Raw genomic sequence first — 10571 nt, forward strand, 5'->3', positions numbered from 1 at the left:
TTGGGTCATGGCTCCTTCCTCCCTCTTCAAAGACAGTGATGGCAATTCGAGCCCTTCTCATATCATGTAACTCACTCGATTCCATAGTCACATCTTTCTCTGACTTTCTTCTTTTGCCTTCCTCTTCCACTTGTAAGGGTTCTTGCAATTACATTGGGCCCATCTGGATAATGCAGGATAGTTTTCCTATTGTAAAGTTAACTAATTAAGAGCTTTAATTCCACCTGCATCCTTAATACCCTTTTTGTCATATAACCTAACATATTCACAGGTTTCAGGGATTAGATCAGGACAGTTCTGAGGGGCCATTCTTGTTGCCTACCATGGTGTGTGCATATGAATTCCCTCAACCTGTGGGCTTCACTGAGCAGTGGCCTTGCTCTATCACTGGGGGGCCTCTGACTTTCTGTTTCTGTAGGTCTTGTCTTTATGACTGCTTACTTTCTCCAGAAAGAAGTAATTCAAACTTCTGTCAGTGGGTAGGAGGTGGGGACATCAAAATTGGCTGCTTGTTTTGAAGCTTAGTGGAGGGAGGAAGAATTAGCAGGGAGTTCCACCACTTAGCAGGTAGAATTTATCCTAATTCCCAGTTCCCAATACTGGGCCTCTTTTCCTGTCTCTGCTTGCATGTTGGTCCCAGGTCACAGCCTCTTAACAGAGTGAAACTCTGATCTCTTTTGAAGCCCAGGAAGGAATAGTTAGTTGCCTGGCTGTGTGAGGCAGGAGAGGGATGCTGAGGATCTGACACCTTCCTACAGAAACTTATTTTTCTCCTTTTCAAAATTTAATTTTGATATAATTTCAGACATACTGTAAAACTGAATTCTGTACAGAGAATTTCCTTACACCTTTCATCCAGATTCCTCGAATGTTAACAGTTGTTCTATCATTCTCTCTCTTGGAATATATGTAAGCTGCTTGACAAGTGTATTAGTTTCCTATAACTGTATTGCCATGAACTTCGTGGCTTAAACAATGCAAATCTATTATCTTACAGTTTTGGAGATCAGAATTCTGAAATTGGCTTCACTGAGCTAAAAATGAAGGTGTTAGAAGGACTATATTCCTTCTGGATACTCCAGGGAAGAATACATGTCCCTGCCATTTCCCGCTTCTAGAGGCTGCCTACATTCTTTGGCTTGTGGACCCTTCCTCCATCTTCAAAGCCAGCAGGTTAGCATCGTCAAGCCTCAGTCTGACTCATCTCTATTTTGCCATCCTCTCCCACTTCTAAGGTCTTGTGATTGATTACACTGGATGCACCTGGGATAATCCAGGATAAACTCCTTAAAGTCAGCTAATTAGCAACCTTAATTCCATCTGCAACCTTAATTCCCTTTTCTCATATAAAGTAACATATTCAGAGGTCTGGAGATTAGAACATGGACTGTTGTTTCGCTGTTCCCACATGTATCCACTATTCTTTAAGCACGTTCATATTTTCTAGAAAAAAACAAGATATTCTAGGTTCATTTTGTACTTTCTTTACCCTAACCTTGAGTTAGCCATCTATTGCCTAGTTTGTCTTTACAACAATGGTGGATGCTATTAAAACTTTCGTTTGACAGATGAGGAAATATAAACTGTCGAGAGGTTGATTAACCAGCCCATGGTTACATAGCAGGAAAGGGGCTGAAGACAAGAAAGGGACTAGAGTCTAAGTATATTTCACCTCATGCCTATGCTCCTAACCACTAGACTACTTTGTGCAGGTTAGAAACTTCACTTTCCCAAGGTAAAACCCATTTTGAGGTATTAGTGTAGGGAAATATAATCTACATTTGCTAGCAAGTAGTATATATAAATATAGCATCAATTTGAATTTGGGAACTTGGGATATGAATAGTATAATTATTCTTTGAGTAAATGAAAATCTGTGTGCTGAGTTGCTTGTGTGAGATAGGTAGTTTTCTAGCAATCAAATGTATATGTATTTATAGTACATTCATATTATATTATTTCTTGTTATTAGAGCGCAATTTAATAATTCTTCATCTGAAGTTAATGATTAATTTAAGGACTGACTTGGATAATATTTCTTCCATAACTTAATGATGTTGATTTTGGCATAACATTTAATTTTTCATTTTTTTTGTGTGCAAGGATGATATGTGTGACTTAACAATGTGGGTCAGACTATATTGAACCCAATATAACAGGAACTGTTGGGATATTAACCACCCACACCAACCAGCGTTTGTAATAGAAATAAGCCTTCACCATAAAGCCTCTCCAACAGGCCTTGTAACTATAATGGCACTAGCAGGTGCTGCCACAATAAAGAAGCCAACCTCCCCATGAACAAATATTAAACTAAAAAAATCAATCAATCTGCAATCTCAGTTCTGGCCCCCACATCACTTCCAATAATGACAAACTCAGGGTTTGTCAGTGCATCGTTAACAGGTTAAAGACCTTCAGATGATTCTTTTAAAGTAAACCAGGCAAATTGGCTCCTTCTTTCCCCCACAAGTGCCACTTTGGAATTGGCATATAAATGCTGATGGGACTCACAGCCTGAGGGCAAGTCCTCTGGCCCTAAAAGCTGGCAGGAAATGGCAGGAGTCTGCAGGGTGGACTGGTGACTCATGACGCGCTGTGGCATATCCTTGAGGAGAGCCAAGAAAGAGCCATTTATTCTTTGGGGCATGAAGTAATTCAGCCTGGTGGGGCCCATGTGACTCACATAGCCTCAAAATGGCGTCTTTACCCCCTCCAGCGTCTTCCCCCTCTCCTCTTTCTAAAGGTTTGGGACCGGCGATTGACCCCCCAGGACACGTAAGCTGCTTTCTCACTTTTCTGCTCCCATTTGTGCTCCCCCTTCTCATTCCTGTTCCTGTTCTGAGACTGTCCACACCCTTTCTCATACTCTTCCTCACTGAAGCAATAATAGCCAGTCCAAGTTCTTCTCTGACTTGGAGCTGCAGTGACAGACTGTTCATTTGCTTATGTGGGTCTGTCCGTGAAGAATAGTTCGGGAACCTTCTGTGGAGTTCCAACCTTACTTGAAGTTGGATTATGTGCTATATTGCAGACAGCCATAATTCCACCCAGCTTTGTGTTGGGTCACAGATGTTTGCTATCTGGGCTTTGAAGTGTTTACAGAAGAGTTTATCTGTGATTTTTAACCCCAAGTGTTGCTGTGGTGCCAGGACTTAAAATTCTGCTCTGTCAGGATTCAGGTGCTGTAACAGATTTGTCTAGAGTGGTGGTTCTCCAAGTTTCCTGTGTGTAGGAAGGAGCTGGGGATGTTTTAAAGCGCCGGTTCTGAATCAGTAGGCCTGACACTGAGCCCGAGAACCTGCATCTCTAACAAGCTCCCGTGTGAGGCTCATGGCCACACTTTGAGTAGCAAGAACTAGAGTGAGGTGACTTGGGGAATCTCAGAAATATCCCATATTTTTCTTCTGGAGATGTGTGAAAATTGACACTGGTTGATAATGAAACATGTGACTCCTTTTTTCCCCCTAGTATTTTCCTAAAACTTATCTCTTCAACCAAAGCACTAAATACTTTGCCACATAGCCAATGAAAAATGATATGTATAGGGACTTTACATGGGTTTTTTGTTGTTGTTGTTATGATTGCTTTAAAAATAGTGTTAGCACAGCATTCTTGTGTCCATGTGTAAATTTGTAGATTTACAAAACCAACAAAATCGAACAACCGTACCTAACAAGATGTAAAGATAAGTTAGTTTCCTATATCACTTCTACACAATTGGAGGCATTCTTCCTTGGATCGGGGAGGGGATTTGTGGATGATTCATATTGGGAGGTGGGTGGTGTGTGTAAAACAAAAAGTGGGAGCTGTATTTACTAAAAATTTTAATCTATCATTGAATGAAAGTTTCTTTACCCCCATTTCATATGTTTTCATTTTCATGCTGATAAAGGAGGAAAAAGTTTAAGACTTCCTCCCTCCTGTTAGACACACTTTAAATGAGTCCTTCTATCTTTAAATCTTTGCCTTGGGCAATAATCACCATAAAAAGGAACAGATCTGGGGTGCTGAGATAATTCACCCAATTTAGGCTGCCACTCTACTAAAACACCTGTAAGACACATCTAGCTGGTATTTTTAAACAATATTTTTCAATTTGGCTTTAGTTTCTTGGACAATTTCCTGGAGTGTATTTTCTTATTCCACCAGAAGTGTTTAGAATTGGATAATACAGTGTTTTAGAAAAGAAAACAATGGAGATTCTAACATAAAACTGAGCATTGGGATTCAAATCCGTACTTGTAAAGGCACGTGTGTGTTTGTGTATGTGTGTGTGTGTTACTGTTTCTGTTGTTGTTACTTGGGGGTGTAGATGGTGGTGGAAGGCTATGGGAGAATTGGAAGAGCACTGAATATGTCTACTGTTTTAGTTCCCAAATCATGGAAGTCCTCTGAGGCATAGTTTTCTCACCCTTAAGTTGGGAATGGTAAGTGGTACAGTATAGTTGCCTACTTCATATTGTTTTGAAAATCAAATGAGATAATGATTGTTTTGAAAATCATGAAACGATGCACAGAAATAAAATGAGTGACCTATGGTCAAAACCTGAATTTCATCAAGGTAGGACTCAAAATATAGGTATACGGACATTCCCCAAATACTCCAGCCTTGTGGCCTTATACCCTGTGTGTTCTTTAATAGTTAAATAAATTGGTTCAAGTCCTCATTCACATATGGTGAAAGACAGTGAATTCAACTCGCCTCACAAGCTTCAGCCCAACATCTATGGAGAGTCTCAAGGGACTTATATTTCTGGTGGTCACCTCCTTCAGTTACTTTTACCTATTGAATTTCTGATTTCCTTCACATCTTGACTTCTTTGGTTGATCCTTTAGCTCTGTCCCACACCATGCCTTTTGCTTGGGTTTTTTAAGGCAACTACTTACACCAACTGGTTGTATGTTCTCTGTCATTTTGCTGGTGATAAAAAGGCTTCCTTGCAGCAGTCCTAGCAAAGCAGATGCATCAAGTGCTGAAATAGTTCACTCATTTGAGTGATAAGCACATCTCAATTTGGGCCAGTCACATTTCAAGTGCTCCATAGCCATATGTTGCTAGTGGCTACCATCTTGGATAGCATAGCTTTAGCACCACAAAGCACTGCTCTAAATTTTGAAGTTACCACTCCTTCTTTAATGTGGGACATCTGGAATCTCAGGTAGAAGTGGAAAGATGGCCAGGCATGGTTGCTCATGCCTATAATCCCAGCACTTTAGGAGGCTGAGGTGGGCGGATCACCTGAGGTCAGGAGTTCGAGACCAGCCTGGCCAACACGGTGAAACCCCATCTCTACTAAAAATACAAAATTAACTGGGTGTGGTGATGCACGCCTGTAATCCCAGTTACATGGGAGGCTGAGGCAGGAGAATCACTTAAACTGGGGAGGTGGAGTTTGCAGTGAGCCAAGATCATGCTATTGCACTCCAGCCTTGGTGACAGAGCAAGACTCTGTCTTAAAAAAAAAAAAAAAAAAAAGTAGAAAGAAATAGTATAAAACTTGTGAGTTACATCAACTTTCCCTCCAAAAATATATGTCTAAGAGGCCAGAGACAGTGTTTTAAAACATTTCTTTCTTCCCATCACAAATACATTATAATTAGGGACATATACACACCAGTTTCTAATACTAGTCATTCTTTTCAACCCTAATCCAAACTTTCCTATTCGGGTTTGGGAACCATTATCCTTTTCCACTAGCTAACACACAGCTGTTTTGGTGATCTTCCCCTCTGATCCTTTCATCATTCAAGGCTCATTTCATGGTCCTATTTCTAAGAAGTACCTGACCGCTCCTGCCTTCATCTACTCCAGACCTCTCTAACATGTGGAGTCCAGGCCATATTCCCTAGCTTTTAAGTATCACTTATTGTTGTTTCACATGCATATATAGCATATATACTTTTTTCACAACTAGATTGTATGTCACATCATGGCTTAGAGAGAAGTGAACAGGTCTGGACTTCTGTCCTGCCTCTACTGCTTGCAGACTGTGTGCTCTTAGATGACAACTTAGCCTCCTTGTTCCTCCAGTATATAGAGCACATACTATGTACTTCACAGGATCTTCATGAGTATTAAATGCTCCTAAAGCTTATCCCTTAGCTTCTCCATAAACAATTAATGATATGTCCCCTTATTGCTCCTGATTTATTGAGCATCTACTAAATACCAGGCACAGCCCTCAGTCTTGGGGATACAGTTGTGAACAAGGCAGGCTTAGGATTCCCTTTTTGGGAATAGGGACCAGGCCTTATGTCTCTGTTTTATTTCATGTTGCAAAATAGATTGCAAAATGTATTATAAGCATGTAACAAATGCTTGTTTAGGTAACATTATAGTCAAAATACAGAATAAATATATGAGTCCACTGTGAGTTTGATGTGGGTTTGGTATCTACTGGCTAGGGTAAAATGGGTTTTCAATTTCTCTTTGGTTTCTCCCTCAAAAGGTATTCTTCAGAGGGTGTATAGTTTGACTGAGTGTCAATTTGTTGTATTTTAAGTGATATTTTGACAGCTTGAGATCAAATTTACTTTCCTGTAAGTTTCACTTGAATATCATTCTAGGTTGTTTTAGTGTTTAGTCTGTATTGCCAATGGGCACTCAAAACATTGAAAATTACATGGAAGGGCTATGGAACACAGGAAATTTTAGAACAGGAAATCTCTGTAAGTCTAGCTGAGTGTACAGTTGTGGCACCCCATAATTATTTTCCTTTGTAATGCTTATCTCCTTAAAATATATAGTATTTGTATAAATACACATGTATATATGAACACTACATATGTATTAGCCATCTGAACCTGCATAGTAGATTGCACTGTGCATTTACCTCTCTCTTTGTAAAGAAATCCCACTAAAACTTGTTTAATACCATGTTCTTTCTGGGCTTAAGTACATGCCCCTTTTTTCTGTTTTCTTTTTGGCGTTTAGCCTTTGCAAATCTTCCTTTATTCTGCTACCTTGGAATTGAGGATGTTCTTAGTGTATTCCCTTTACATTTTCTTTTTTTAACGGAGGAAAGTAGAGCAACTATGTTTCCAACCTTTGTAAATAATTAAGGTCCTTGAGTCCCTGTATCTTTCTGGTTGCCCTCTGTTGTACCTTCTTGATTTCAATAATATTCTTTTCATATTAGTGCGATCTGTCTTGTAGGACTGCTCTTGCTGCATTCCAGATGGAGACTCTCAGCCCCTTCCATTATAATGCAATAATTATTGTTGATCTGTATTCTCTGGTTGTGCACCCAGGATTCCATTTCTTATTCTTCAGCTGCTGGAATTTTCCCCTACTACTTTTTCTTTCTATGCTTTCTTTATTATCCAAATGACTCATTAAGCTGTAAACTTCAGGGCTATCTTCAGCTTCTTTCTGTCTGTCCTTGGTCAGAAATAGTCACCTGCAATAGGCAACTGCTTACACTAAGAAATTATGCCTGCTGAAGATATAAGTAGACTCAAGAAGTAGTTGGAGACATTTAGACATGAGCGAGCCCTAATGAACTCATGAGGGGACATTGGCGGTAAATTGCTAAAGTTTTTTAGGTTCAAGGAAGTAATAGTCATGCTCAATGAAGGCCATTGCCATGTTGATACCTTTGGCAGAAATGACCTATCTTGTGGGCTGCCATGATATTTCCTGCCCTTTTCTGATCCACCTTGAGTCTTCCAATTCTTCCCTGTGTCTCTACTACACGCGGTTTCTGGTTTACTTCTTGGATTACCAGAACATTCTTCTTGCCTGCTTCTAATACACTATCTCTTTCCACTTCAAATTATTCTGCACATGGCTGCCAAAATAATTTTTCATGCCTAGCACTGGGATCATGATACTCAGTGACTTAATCCTCCAGTGAGTCTTCATGGCTCTAATCAAGTAAATCCTTCCACTCTTGCCTTTGAAGGCCTCCAGCAACTTGAACTGGACTTGCCTATTTGAAGTAATCTTATGCCATTTCACTGCCTTCTTGTCACCTAGCTACTTATGCTAGATTTGGCCCTTCTTCATGTTTGTTCCCTTCTCCCCTGCCCAGTTATCTCAAATGCTTGTTTTAACACCTTCCCAACATCTTTCAAATCTTCTTTCTCCATCTCTTTAAATTACTAATGTCCAACTTCTAAACGTGTTGCTTAAGTAATATCACCCAATCACAATCCCTTGTATCAATACTCTGTTTCTCTCAAATATATTCATGCAATAATGATAAAATGCAAATGTTTGTTTAAAACCATGCCTCCATGTCAGAAATCATCGTATTCATTAGATGTGCATATTCATTCCAGAAGTGCCAAAGTGATTGGAAATTTGGAGCAGTTTTATCAACTATTGTCAGCTAATGTGCCAATTGGTTTCAAAAATCAGACAAACTATAATGACTTATAATAACTTGGTTGGTAAATTTTTGATTTTTGTAGCAAATTTGAAACGACTAGAAATATCTGGATTGGAACAACTTAACTTTTTATGCAGTAACTCCTAAGGGATTGTGGTGTGTGGGGGTGTGTGTGTGTGTTTGTGTGTGTGTGTGCTCACGCACATGCTGGGAGATGGGTAGGGGTATCAAAATGAGCTAGCCAAGATTTTTAAGAACATACATATTTGAGACCCCCTGTATACCATTCAGTTTGCACTTTGATAAATCTTTTTGATTTTAATGATTTTCTTGTCTTATTGATGATGGCCATTTCATGGAGTAGCTTTTATGGCAGCCCAGATGGAGCTATTCTTACAGCAATCTTCATAATAATGTGATCACACTCTTTGAACTTCATTTCATGACTGCCCAGTGATGATTCAAAGGGTGCAAAATAAGACGACATTTCTATGTTATTTATATATTCCTCCCCTTCCCTCATACCCTACCATAGGGGAAAAATTTAAGGTAGAATATCCTCAACTTTGGTAATTTTGTGGTGAAAGAAGCTCTCATTTCTCACTGTTGAGAATGAAAATGATTCCAAACTTTCCTAATGGCATTTTGCCAATGCATATCAACAGCCTGTATTTCCACTTCTAGAAGCCTATCATCAGGCAATCAGAAATATTATACAGGTTGAGCATTCCTTATCTGAAAATGCAAAATCCAAACTGCTCCAAGATTAAAAGCTTTTTGAATGTTGACATGCCAGTCAAAGGAAATGCTCATTGAAGTATTTCAGATTTCAGATTTTTGGATTTGGAATGCTGAGTGCATAATACATTGGTATGATGCAAATATTCCAAAATCTGAAAAATCCAAAATCTGAAATACTTCTGTGCCCAAGTTTTTGGATAAGGGATACTCAACCTGTAAAAGATTTCTAGGCAATGGTGTTAGATTGTATATAAATGGTTGGATTATGGTTATAACTCTTATTGTATCATGGTATAATCCTTCTTTGTTACTCCAAGGCACCATGTTGAAGAGCTGTGTCTGGAAAGCAAACGTTCTTGTAATGGCATGCCAGGCAAAAACCGAATCTTAATGACTTTTTAGAAATTAGAAAAAATGCCCTCTAAAAAAACCCAGTTTCTGCATTCAAAGATGAGAAAATTCAAGTTTTCTTTGGGAATTCTTCAGTTGTTGACTAAATTAGCCGTATATTGGTGGCCTCCATACCAACCCTGGACTGTACACCTCTGGATTTCGTTTTCATGAGCATAATCTTCTCTCTTGTTGAAGCACTTGTTATATCCAGTTTCTGTTATTAGCAGCTAAAAATAATTTCTAACTGATGCAGGATATTTATGTAATAGTTACAAGCTGGCAGAGTTAGGGACATCCAAGTTATAAATATTCTGAAATTATTTTTTATTTTACTGAAGACTGTGTTTTAAGTGTGTGCTGTTTTAGATAAGTAGTAACAATAGCAATATTAGTATAGAGATTTATAGTTTGCAAAACATACCTATAGTTCTGATTTTATTGGCTCATTACAAAAAGTCTTAGCAAGGGTTTAATGGAAAGCAAATTAATGAGGTAACTTGGAGGGGAGTTCTAGCTTTGGAATTGGCACTAGCTAGTCCTGTGACCTCAGGTAAACATGGGAAAGAGGCACATATTCCCATTACATAGAGGAGAAAACTGGAGCAAAATGAGGTTAAGAAGCTTTTCCAAGGCTCTTGGATTTCCAGAGCTCAAGAGTCTCTTCCAGTCTTGAAACTCTATCCTGCTACTGTATTTCTCACCTTGGCCAAATACTTACTTCTTCCATCTCAGGGTCCCTGACTATCTTCAAAGTTTTCTTTTTTGCATTTCCTGTATGAGGGGCCAAGACTACATGATGAAATACTAGGCTAGAAAAACAGAAAAGGACAGATAAACAGAGAGACCCTATATTTCAAGAAAATTGGAAGAGAGCCTTTGTGGAAAGGAAGATTGTTTCTATGAGTTTAATATGCAAATTACATGCTTTACTCATTTATTTAACCTGCCTGGCTCCCTTAGGCACTTGGGTTTGCAGTCCTAGACTAGATGACCTTGAAGCTTCCGGGCAGCTCAACAACATGTGACTGTCAAGAGGGCAGGAATTGCCAGATAATACTAGGAACAGACCATCCAAAATACTTACATCTTGATTAGAAGATA

This window comes from Chlorocebus sabaeus, chromosome 15 (genome assembly GCF_047675955.1).
Source record: "Chlorocebus sabaeus isolate Y175 chromosome 15, mChlSab1.0.hap1, whole genome shotgun sequence".
NCBI lineage: Eukaryota > Metazoa > Chordata > Mammalia > Primates > Cercopithecidae > Chlorocebus > Chlorocebus sabaeus.